Source organism: Rana temporaria, chromosome 7 (genome assembly GCF_905171775.1).
Source record: "Rana temporaria chromosome 7, aRanTem1.1, whole genome shotgun sequence".
Classification (NCBI taxonomy): domain Eukaryota; kingdom Metazoa; phylum Chordata; class Amphibia; order Anura; family Ranidae; genus Rana; species Rana temporaria.
The window spans coordinates 187275296-187287968 of NC_053495.1; the positions used below are offsets into that span (position 1 = coordinate 187275296).

Here is a 12673-nt window from a genome sequence, read left to right on the forward strand (position 1 = left end):
GCTCTGTAACTGGGGATAGCGGGTGCCTGGCCGCCAGGCACGCGCATCTGCACCTGAGTGATGCGGCGGGCACCCTGCTGGCGACGAGCGTGCCCCCTGGCGGCTGGGAGGCCCAAGGACGTCATATGTCGGCCACCCAGGATGGCAGAGCCACCTTGAGGCCGTCATATCCCTATATGCGGGATGGCAAGTGGGTAAACTTTATACCAATAAACCCTAGATCTATTATCCAAATCTAGATAAAGGAAGGCCTGTGGATGTGGTGTATCTGGATTTTGGAAAGGCATCTGATACAGTTCCTCATAAACATTTACTTTCCAAACTGAGGTCTGTAGGCATGGACCAGAGGGTATGTACCTGGATAGAGAACTGCCTACAGGGGCGGGTCCACTGGGTGGCGATAAATAGCGTGTACTCACAAGTCTGGAGTGGTAAGTGGGGTCCCGCAAGAATGTGTCCTGGGACCAATTCTGTTGAATTTATTGATAAACGATATAGAGGTTGGTATAAATAGCTCAATCTCAAGATTTGCTGATGGTACAAAGCTAAGCAGGGAAATGACTTCACAGCAAGATGTGGAAACCTTGCAAGACCTAAAAAAAAATTATGGGGTGGCAACTACATGGCAAATGAGGTTTAACCCCTTCCATACCAGGCACTTACGCACCTTCCCGCCCAAGCCAATTTTCAGCTTTCAGCACTGTCGCACTTTGAATGGCAATTGCGCGGTCATGCTACACTGTGCCCAAACAAAATTGGCGTCCTTTTTTCCCCACAAATAGAGCTTTCTTTTGGTGGTATTTGATCACCTCTGCGTGTTTTTTTTTTGCGCAACAACTAAAAAAAGACTGAAAATTTGGAAAAAAAATTACGTTTTTATTTTTTTCTGTTTTTTTTTTGTAAATAAATATGTTTTCTCTTTTAATTACGGGCACTGATATGGCGGGACTGATGGGCACAGATGAGATGGCACTGATGGACATCGATGAGGTAGTATTGACGGGCACAGATGAGGTGGCACTGATTGGCGGTGCTGGTATGCGGCACTGATGGGCACACATAGGCGGCACTGATGGGCACACATGGGCGGCACTGATGGGCACACATGGGCGGCACACATGGGCGGCACTGATGGGTGGCACTGATGGATACTTATGGGTGGAACAGATGGGCACTGATAGGTGGGCACTGGGCATGGATGGGCACTGTGGGTGGCACTGATGGACACTGTGGGGTGGCACTGATGGACATTGTGGGGCGGCACTGATTTACCCATGTTGCCAGTCAGTGCCCATTTGTGGGCACTGATTGGCATCTTTTTTTATTTTTTAATGCTTTTTTTTTTTCCCCCAGACTTTTGGCCATCAACGGCTCTTCCTGTTTACATCGTGATCAGCCGTGATTGGGCATGGCTGATCACGTGGTAAAGAGCCTCCGCCAGAGGCTCTTTACCGAGATCGGAGATGCATGGTGTCAGACTGGTTCCCACGGGCGCGCGCGGCATGAAATCCTGCAGGACGTCCATGGACGTCCAGTCAGGATTTCAAAACCACTTCCCGGACGTAAATCCCCTATGGACCGGGCGGGAAGTGGTTAATGTTGAAAAATGTAAAGTAATGCATTTGGGTGCTAAAAATACCAATGCAAGTTACTCGCTAGGGGGAGAACCTCTGGGGGAATATAGGATGGAAAAGGACCTGGGGGGCCTAGTAGATGATAGGCTCAACAATGGCATGCAATGCCAAGCAAAGCAAACAGAATATTGGCATTAAAAAGGGGATTTACTCCAGCGATAAAAACGCTAATTATCCAACTCTACAAGACTCTGGTCCAGCCGAATCTTGCGTATACCGTCCAGTTCTAGTCACCAGTCCTCAAGAAGGATGTGTTGGAACTGGAAAGAGTTCAAAGAAGGGCAACAAAGCTAATAAAGGGACTGGAGGACCTCAGCTATGGGGAAAAACTACAAGCACTGAACTTATTCTCTCTGGAGAAGAGACGCTTGAGAGGAGATTCGATAACGATGTACAAATACCGTACTGGTGAACCTAGCATAGGGAAAAAACTTTTCAGTGGTAGGGAGTTTAAAAATAATCACTGAAATTGGAAGAGAAGCGGTTTAACCTTAAAGGAGTTGTAAAGGTTTGTCTTTTATTTTCTAAATTGGTTCCTTTAACCACTTAAGGACCGCCTCCTGTAAATATACGTTAGCAGAATGGCACGGCTGGGCAGATGTACGTACCGGTACGTCCTGTACATCTACCCAGCCGTGGGTCGCGCGCCCGGAGCTGAAGAACGGGAAGAGCCGCTTGTAAACACAGCTTCCCCGTGCTTCACTGTGGCGGCTGCATCGATCGTGTCATCCCCTTTATAGGGAGACACAATCGATGACGTCACTCCTACAGCCACGTCCCCCTACAGTTGTAAACACACACTAGGTGAAACATAACTCCTTCAGCGCCCCCTGTGGTTAACTCCCAAACTGCAACTGTCATTTCCACAATAAACAATGCATTTTAAATGCATTTTTTGCTGTGAAAATGACAATGGTCCCAAAAATGTGTCAAAATTGTCCGAAGTGTCCGCCATAATGTCGCAGTCACAAAAAAAAAAAAACGCTGATCGCCGCCATTAGTAGTAAAAAAAAAAATTTTTTATAAAAATGCAATGAAACTATCCCCTATTTTGTAAACGCAATAAATTTTGCGCAAACCAACCGATAAACGCTTATTGCTATTTTTTTTACCAAAAATATGTAGAAGAATACGTGTCGGCCTAAACAAATACTGCAGCTGCTGACTTTAAAAATATGGATACTTACCTGTCCAGCGCGCCCGCGATGTCAGCACCCGAGGCCGACCCGTGCATTGGTCCTCGGATGCTGCTGCCGCCGCCATCTTTGGTAAGGGAATCGGGAAATGATTCCCGGTTCCCTACTGCGCATACGTGAGTCGCTCTGCGCAATTGAAATGATCCCTCCTGTGCACAAAGCAAGGGTGAGTGAGTTTGGAATTAAAGAACTTGACTCAAGTCCTGACCTCAACCCTATAGAACACCTTAGGGATGTATTAGAGCAGAGACTTTTAACTTAGGATTTCTTGTCCAACATCATTTCCTGACCTCACAAATGCTCTTCTGGAAGAATGGTCCAACATTCCCATAGACACTCCTAAACCTTGTGGACAGTCTTCCCAGAAGAGTTGAAGCTGTTATAGCTGCAATGGGTGGGCCAACTCAATAATGAACCCTACAGACTAAGACTGGGATGCCAATAAAGTTCATGTGCATGTAAAGGCAGGCGTCCCAATACTTTTGGTAACATAGGGCCAGATTCACAAAAGGGATACGACGGCGTTTCTCCTGATACGCCGTCGTATCGCTGTTTCTATCAATGCGACTGATTCATAGAATCAGTTACGCATAGATATCCCTAAGATCCGACAGGTGTAATTGTTTTACACTGTCGGATCTTAAGATGCAATACCGCGGCCGCCGCTGGGGGGAGTTTGCGTCGTAAACCAGCGTCGGGTATGCAAATTAGGAGGTTTTTTTTGGTGCCTTAACTTTACACAGCAATCGTATTGCTGTATAAAGTATGGCCGTCGTTCCCGCGTCGAAATTTAAAAAATAACGTCGTTTGCCGTCCGGGAATACGGAATTACGCTACGCGCGTCGCCGCTCGAAAAAATGACGTCACTTCGCGCAAAGCACGTCGGGAGTTCGGAAACGGAGCATGCGCGGTAGGTCCGGCGCGGGAGCGCGCCTAATTTAAATGGCACACGCCCATTTGAATTACGCGGGCTTAGGCCGGAGACCGCCAGCGTAGGTTTTCATTGCAAGTGCTTTGTGAATCAGGCACTTGCGATGAAAACTTGCGGCGGTGTAACGTATCTGCCAGACGTTACGCCGCCGCAAATCTACGTGAATCTGGCCTAGGCATGTGCATTTCGTTTCGAATCGAAATTCGGACGAATTTTTCATTATTCGGACATTCGGATGCATACGAATTCCCGAATTGCAATATTAATGAATTTACCGAATCCGAACGTTTTCGATTCCGAATCGAAAACCCGCGGACGAAATTCGATCGGAATTCGAATTTTATTCGAATTCCGATCGAATTTCGTCCGCGGGTTTTCGATTTGGAATTCGAAAACATTTTTTTTTTTTTTTTTTGAATTCCGATCGAATTTCGTCCACGGGTTTTCGATTTGGAATTCAAATTTATTTATTTATTTTTTTCAAATTCCGATCGAATTTCGAAATTATATTTGAAAAGAGACTATTTGTTGTCGAATCCGGTCGAAATACTTTCGAATTCGACCGGATTTTTCGAAATTCGGTCGAAAACGAACGAGTTCCGAAAACGAATTTAACACATGTAACGAACCTAACTTAACGAAATTAATTAAATAACGAATTAAAACGAAACGAAACGAAATTTTCCCTTTTGCACATGCCTAATCTGGCCCATATAGTGTATGTAAATCGGGCACTGCCTGTATGTAAATGAGCACTACATTGTTTGTGTTCATTTGTATTCAAATAATAACTGGATTGGACTTTGACTTTATGTTGACTGAACAGAATTTGTCATCATTGATTGACTATAATAAAATGTTGCTGTGGTTGAAAGGACGCTTGGAGGAAGTGATGCGGGGAAATTGTGCTGAGCAGTCTGTTAACACGCACCTAGCCGACAATGACAGATGTGTCACAAGACCTGAATAGCAACGCAGGGCGCAAACTCACCTGCCGACAGACAGGCTCTGGCTTCCTTTGTTAATGCCGATTTATTATCCCCGAGATCCTGTTAATGTTTCTATAATTTATTAATGATGATGTAGTACAACAATCTTTCACAGCTGCAAACATATGTAACTACAATGTATGGCACTCCCATGCTGGCAATGTGACTATACACGGAGTATGTTGTGCCATACACCTGCCTTAACGCTGAACTCCAATAAACCTGGAGCCCACCCTGCAAGGGTTCACTGCTGGTTTATGGCCGATCCTCCCTATAGGCTCACTATGCAAGCCGCTTAGGGCCCCGCAAAGCTGCGAAGGGCCCCCCAAATTACTAGAGGCCCCGCCTGGTGAGAAGCCATTTTAGGCCCCTCACCCCGCTTCTAAACTCGCTGGCTAAATCATTTCCGACAGCAGAACACCCCCTCCCCCGACTTCTCAACTTTCTTTAACCCCTTAACGCCCGCCGCACGACTATTTACGTCCGCAGAATGGCACGGACAGGCAAAAGGACGTATATATATATATATATATATATATATATATATATATATATATATATATATATATATATATATATATATATATATATATACACACATGTCCTTGCCTTCTAGCGGGTGGGGGGTCCGATCGGGACCCCCTAAGCTGCGTGCGGTGGGCAGGGGTTCCCTCGGGGAGCGTTCCGGGACGACGGCATGGCTATTCATTTATAGCCGCTCCGTCGCGATCGCTCCCCGAGGCTGAAGCACGGGGAGAGCCGTATGTAAACACGGCTTCCCCGTGCTTCACTGTGGCGGCGTATCGATCGAGTGATCCCTTTTATAAGGGAGACTCGATCGATGACGTCAGTCCTACAGCCACACCCCCCTACAGTTGTAAACACACACTAAGTGAGCCCTAACCCCCTACAGCGCCCCCTGTGGTTAACTCCAAAACTGCAACTGTAATTTTCACAATAAACAATGCAATTTAAATGCATTTTTTGCTGTGAAAATGACAATGGTCCCAAAAATGTGTCAAAATTGTCAAAAAGTGTCCGCCATAATATCGCAGTCACGGAAAAAAAAACGCTGATCGCCGCCAATAGTAGTAAAAAAAAAATAATAAAAATGCAATAAAACTATCCCCTATTTTGTAAACGCTATAAATTTTGCGCAAACCAATCGATAAACGCTTATTGCGATTTTTTTTACCAAAAATAGGTCGAAGAATACGTATCGGCCTAAACTGAGGGAAAAAAAAATGTTATATATGTTTGTTTATTTTTGTTTATAGCGCAAAAAATAAAAACCGCAGAGGTGATTAAATACCACCAAAAGAAAGGACGCCAATTTTGTTTGGGAGCCACTTCGCACGACCGCGCAATTGTCTGTTAAAGCGACGCAGTGCCGAATCGCGAAACCTGGCCTGGGCATTTAGCTGCAAAATGGTCCGGGGCTTAAGTGGTTAATGTGACATGTCACTGTCGTCAGCGCCCCCCGCTTCTCATTTTTAATGTGCCATGTCATTTTGCTTAGGGCCCCAGGGAGGTCAGGATCGGCACTGTCTAGGGTGCCTGGTAAGGCACTTTTACTAACCCGATCGTCTGCTTCTGCTAGCTCCGGTCCATGCAACCTCTTTCCCCCCAAACTTTGGCAGGCTAAGGTCCTCTGACAGTACAAACAAACAGCAACTGCCTCAACCTAGAGCTGGCCTTAATAGCAAGGAGCACGTGGAAGGGCGACACATGTCAAACAAAAAAAAAATCCCAGCTTAACTCACCTGCCAGCCTGCAACAAACCAAAATTATCCTGTCAAACAGTATGCGTTAAAAACTAAAACTAAAGGGATTTACAGTGCCTTGAAAAAGTATTCATACCCTTTGAAATTTTCCACATTTTGTCATGTTACAACCAAAAACCTAAATGTATTTCATTGGGATTTTATGTGATAGACCAACACAAAGTGGCACATAATTGTGAAGTGGAATGAAAACGATTAATGGGTTTCAAATGTTTTTACAAATAAATATGTGAAAAATGTGGCGTGCATTTGTATTCAGCCCCCTTTACTCTGATACCCCAAACTAAAACTGAGTGGAACCAATTGCCATCAGGTCACCTAATTAGTGTAGCACCCTGAAGTTAAGGCAGGGTTGCTAGTAAATTTACATCTAGGAATGTAATCAGGGCACTGATCATCAGTGCCCTGATTACTGTATAGCAATTTATCGTCACCAATCAGTGCCCACCATTGCCCAACAGTGGCTGCAATCAGTGCCCACCAGTGGCAACAATCAGTGCCTGCAAGTGCCCATTAGCGATGCCAGTCAGTACTGGCTGTCAGAGCTGCCCATCAATGCCCATCACTGCTGTCGATCAATGCCCATCAGTGTCACCCATCAATGCCCATCAGTGCCAAACAGTACCGCCTATTTGTGCCTATCAGTGTCCACCAGTGGCGCCTATCAGTGTCCACCAGTGCCACCTATCAGTGCCCACCAGTGCCACATATCAGTGCCACCTATCAGTGCCCATAAGTGTGGCATTTTAATGCCTCAGTGCCACCTAATCAGTGCCCACCAGTGCCCAGTGCCACATATCAGTGCCACCTATCATTGCCCACAAGTGTGGCAGATTAATGCCTCATCAGTGCCACCTTATCCATGCCCATAAGTGCCACCTCATCAATGCCCACCAGTTTAGCCCATCAGTTCTTCCTCATCAGCGCACATCAGTGAAGGTAAAAAATTACTTAGGGCCAGATTCACATAGAACTGCGGCGGCGTAACGTATCGTAGATACGTTACACCGCCGCAAGTTTTCATCGCAAGTGCCTGATTCACAGAGCACTTGCGATGAAAACTACGCCGGCGGCCTCCGGCGCAAGGCGGGCCAATTCAAATGGGCGTGTGCCATTTAAGCTAGGCGCGCTCCCACACCGGAACTTCTGCGCATGCTCAGTTGCGCAATTCCCGTCGTGCTTTGCGCGCCGTGACGTAATTTTTTCGAACGGCGACGCGCGTAGCGTACTTCCGTATTCCCGGACGGCTTACGCAAACGACGTTCATTTTAAAATTTCGACGCGGGAACGACGGCCATACTTTAGACAGCAATACGTTTGCTGACTAAAGTTAGGGCACCTAAAACGACGACTAACTTTGCGACGGGAAACTAGACTAGCGGCGACGTAGCGAACGCGAAAATCCATCGGGGATCCGCCGTAACTCCTAATTTGCATCCCTAACGCTGGTTTACGACGCAAACTCCCCCCAGCGGCGGCCGCGGTACTGCATCCTAAGATCCGACAGTGTAAAACAATTACACCTGTCGGATCTTAGGAATATCTATGCGTAACTGATTCTATGAATCAGTCGCATAGATAGAAACAGAGATACGACGGCGTATCAGGAGAAACGCCGTCGTATCCCTTTTGTGAATCTGGCCCTTAGTTCCATAATTTACTGACAGAAACTAAGCAAAAAACTTTTTTTTTTTTTATAAAAAACCCAGCAGTGATTAAAGAGGAGTTCCACCCAAATTTGGAACTTCCTCTTAACCCACTCCTCTCCCCCTTACATGCCACATTTGGCATGCAATTTTTTTGGGGGGGGAGTGGGGGCTTCAGCAAGAGTGGGACTTCCTGTCCCACTTCCTCCTTCCTGTAGGCGACTAAGCTTAATCGCCTTCAGGAAGGGGCTGCTGTAGGCGATCGCCTAGGACACGTCACAGGTCCTAGGCGATCTCCTGGCCAATTACACGGCGCGGCGCCGGGCCGCGCCGCTCGCGCATGCGCAGTGTCGCTCGCGCATGCGCAGTGGGTGCCCGGCCGTGAAGACGAAAGCTGTCACGGCCGGGTGCCCACACTCAGAATGAAGACGCCGGCCGGGGAGGGGGGGAGAGGAGCGGAGCCCCGGCCGGCGCAGCGCTGGAGCAGGTAAGTGTCAGTTTATTAAAAGCCAGCAGCTACACTTTTTGTTGCTGCTGACTTTTAATAAACATACAAATGGCTGGAACTCCCCTTTAAATACCAGCAAAAGAAAGCTCTATTTGTGTAAAGAAAAATGATAAAAAGTGTTAGATGACCGCGCAATTCTCATTCAAAGTGCGACAGGGCTGAAAGCTGAAAAATGGCCTGGGCAGAAAGTGCCCTGTAGGCAAGTGGTTAAATATGTATTATTTATGTATTAAAAAAAGTTTTACCATCCTAAAACTTTACTTCAACCTCTAAATTATTTCTTTTGATATGAAAAAAGTGCTTAACCAAGCATTTTTGTTTATAAATTCTTGATGGGCCGCTTTGCTGGTGCCTACATAATTTGTGCCGTAATACGTCCTTTTACAGATGGTCGGTATGAGTGTTAGAACACATTAGAGATGAACATTTGCATGGTTTTGCATTGCTGTGGTTTGATTTGGATTTTGCAAGCAATGCTTGGCCTGCCCGTAGCAGGGGTCAGGGGGAACACTCTGGTATATTGGCGTGGAGAAAGGTTTTAGAAGCATCTTCATAGCCTTTCAGAAGTGTCTGATTGTTAAACATTCTGGAGAAATGGTTAACATAGGCAAGCTGCTGACAGGCCAGAAAAAAGCATGTCAAGTACTTGCCGGAGGCATCACAAATACATGAAATGCACGGGAGATTCTGAACTATTACCTACACATTTCCTTTGAAGCCTATTGTTTTAGCTCTACTTAAAAAGGTATTCAAGTAGAACTATAGGCAAAACTTATTTTTTTTCATTTTGGATAGAACCCGTCAGGATTTTGTTCGCCCCCTGTGTCTCATTGCGGAGCTTTTCCTTCACTTCCTGTCCAATAACCAAACAGGAAGTGAGAGGAAATTCCTGAAAATTAAGGGAATTCCTTGGGAACCCCACCAGGTCACCAGAACTAGTGTCCCCAATGGAAAATTTCCCCTCTATTACTTTTCTGGGGACAACCCAAAATTTGGGGGATTTTCTTTTACTTTCAATGATGATGGTAAACAGAACAAATAGAGAGGGTGATTAACCACTTAACCCCCGGACCATATTGCTGCCCAAAGACCAGAGCACTTTTTGTGATTCGGCACTGCGTCGCGTTAACTGACAATTGCGCGGTCGTGTCACGTGGCTCCCAAACAAAATTGGCGTCCCTTTTTCCCCACAAATAGAGCTTTTTTTGGTGGTATTTGATCACCTCTGCGGTTTTAGTTTTTGCACTATAAACAAAAATAGAGGGACAATTTTGAAAAAAAAATTATATTTTTTACTTTTTGGCCGATACGTATTCTTCTACATATTTTTCGTAAAAAAAAAAAAACGCAATAAGTGTTTGATTGGTTTGCGCAAAAGTTATAGCGTTTACAAAATAGGGGGTAGTTTAATGGCATTTTTATAAATATATATTTTTTTTTACTAGTAATGGCAGCGATTAGCGATTTTTTTTCAGTACTGCGACATTATGGCGGACACTTCGGACACTTTTGGGACCACCATTGGCATTTTTATAGCGATCAGTGCTATAAAAATGCATTGGATTACTAAAAAAAATCCACTGGCAGTGAAGGGGTTAACACTAGGGGGCGGGGAAGGGGTTAAGTATGTCCCTGGGTGTGTTCTAACTGTAGGGGGGTGGCCTCACTAGGGCAAATGACCGATCTTCTGTTCATACGCCCCTAGTGGCCTGCGCGAGAGCCGGCGTATAGCTACGTGCTCTCGCGCAGGGGAGCCGACCTGGCAAGTTGTTAAAGTGGAGTTCCACCCAAAAAAAAAAATTTCATTGATGTGCAAGAAATAAATGAAAAAAAAAAAATTTGGAGATGCGCAGTGGATACGTTTGATGGGCACAGTGGCGGCAATTGATGGGCACAGTGGCGGCAATTGATGGGCACAGTGGCGGCAATTGATGGGCACAGTGGCGGCAATTGATGGGCACAGTGGCGGCAATTGATGGGCACAGTGGTGGCAATTGATGTTTTTTATTTCATTTTTTTTGCGCCCCCCCCCCCCCCCAAAAATAAAATTGAGCACCAGCCGCCACTGTTCCAGCTCATTGCTACTTCATGCAACATGTCACAGAGCTCTTCTTCAGCTGAAGATACTGGGCTAGATTCAGATAGGTTAGCGGATCTTTAGATCCGCGTTACCTATGTGATTTACAATCGGCCGGCGCAAGTTTTTGAGGCAAGTGCTTTATTCAGAAAGCACTTGCCTCTAAAGTTGCGCCGGCGGATCGTAAATCCCCCCGCGGAATTCAAATTCCACGGCTAGGGGGTGTGTAGCATTTAAATCAGGCGCGTCCCCGCACCCAACGAACTGCGCAAGCGCCGTCCGCTAAATTTCCCAGCGTGCATTGCTCCAAATGACGTTGCTAGGACGTCATTGGTTTCGACGTGAACGTAAATTACGTCCATCCGTATTCGCGGACGACTTACGCAAACGACGTAAAAAATTCCAAATTCAACCCGGGAACGATGGCCATACTTAACATAGGATACGCCGCATATAGCAGGGGTAACTATACGCCGGAAAAAGCCGAACGCAAACGACGTAAAAAAAATGCGCCGGGCGGTCGTTAGTTTCTGAATCGGCGGAAATCCTCATTTGCATATTCGCCGCGTAAAAAAAAAAGAAACGCCACCTAGCGGCCGGCCTGGAATTGCAGCCTAAGATCCGACGGTGTAAGTCACTCTCCCCATTGCCTTCAATACATTTTTCCCAAATTGTGAAATTTGACCAAAATTTTCAAAAATAAAAATTTACCAAAATTCTCCATTTTGCTCATCCCTTGAAGCATGCATACAGTACTTGTTACTGAAAGCTATTTTGTATAAACCAGGAATGCGGTCTATTCTTTTATGATCCATGTCACCTTGTCACCAGTTTGAGATAATGGCGTGTACTTGATAAGGCAGACTAAAGTCAAGTCTTTATCTGCTGCACATTTCTGGAGAAAATGTAGAGAATCGAAAGTAACTTACCACACATTGGGCCAGATCCTCAGAGAGAGTACGCCGGCGTATCTACTGATACGCCGGCGTACTTTCAAATTTCCCACGTCGTATCTTTATTTTGAATCCTCAAACCAAGATACGATGGCATCTGGGTTCGATCCGACAGGCGTACGGCTTCGTACGCCTTTGGATCTTAGATGCAATACTTCAGCATCTGCTGGGTGGAGTTCGCGTCGTTTCCGGCGTCAAGTATGCAAATTAGCTATTTCCGACGGTCAACGAGCATACGCGCGGCCGTCGCATTTTCTTACGTCGTCTCTAGTCGTTTTTTTCCGGCGTATAGTTAAAGCTGGTATTTTGCGGCGTATAGTTAGACTTGCCATGTTAAGTATGGCCGTCGTTCCCACGTCGAAATTTGAATTTTTTTTTTTTGCGTAAGTCGTCCGTGAATAGGGATGGACGTAATTCACGTCGAAGTTAAAAAAATGACGTTGTTGCAACGTAATTTAGCGCAATGCACGGCGGGAAATTTAGGGGCGGCGCATGCGCAGTTCATTCGGCGCAGGGACGCGCTTCATTTAAATGAAACACGCCCCCTACTCGCCGATTTGAATTACGCGCCGAGAGATAAACTACGCCGCCGTAACTTACGGCGCAAATTCAAAGAATTAAAAAGTAAATTACAGCGGCGTAGCGTATCTCACATACGCTGCGCCTTTCTAATTGTATGTGGATCTGGCCCTATGGGTTTGGTTTACTAAAGGCAAATAGATTGTGCACTTTGCAAGAGCAGTTGCTCCAGAGCTTAGTAAATGAGTAAGAGCTCTGCTGACTTCCATCATCCAATCAGGTGCAAGCAAAAATGCATTTTTTTTTTCCTTGCACGCGATTGGGTATTCTTTGTAAAGTGAAGCTTTACCTCATTTACTAAGCTCTGGAGCAACGGAAAGTGCACAGCCTGATTGACTTTGGTAAATCAATCCCCAAGTGCCTCACCCACTACCTC

General features: G+C 45.9%; 1 protein-coding gene across 1 annotated transcript in view; it reads right to left on the reverse strand.

Annotated features, from left to right (window-relative positions):
- Positions 1-12673, reverse strand: part of GIPC2 (GIPC PDZ domain containing family member 2) — a 152805-nt gene that overhangs the window by 89058 nt on the left and 51074 nt on the right. The window lies entirely within an intron of this gene.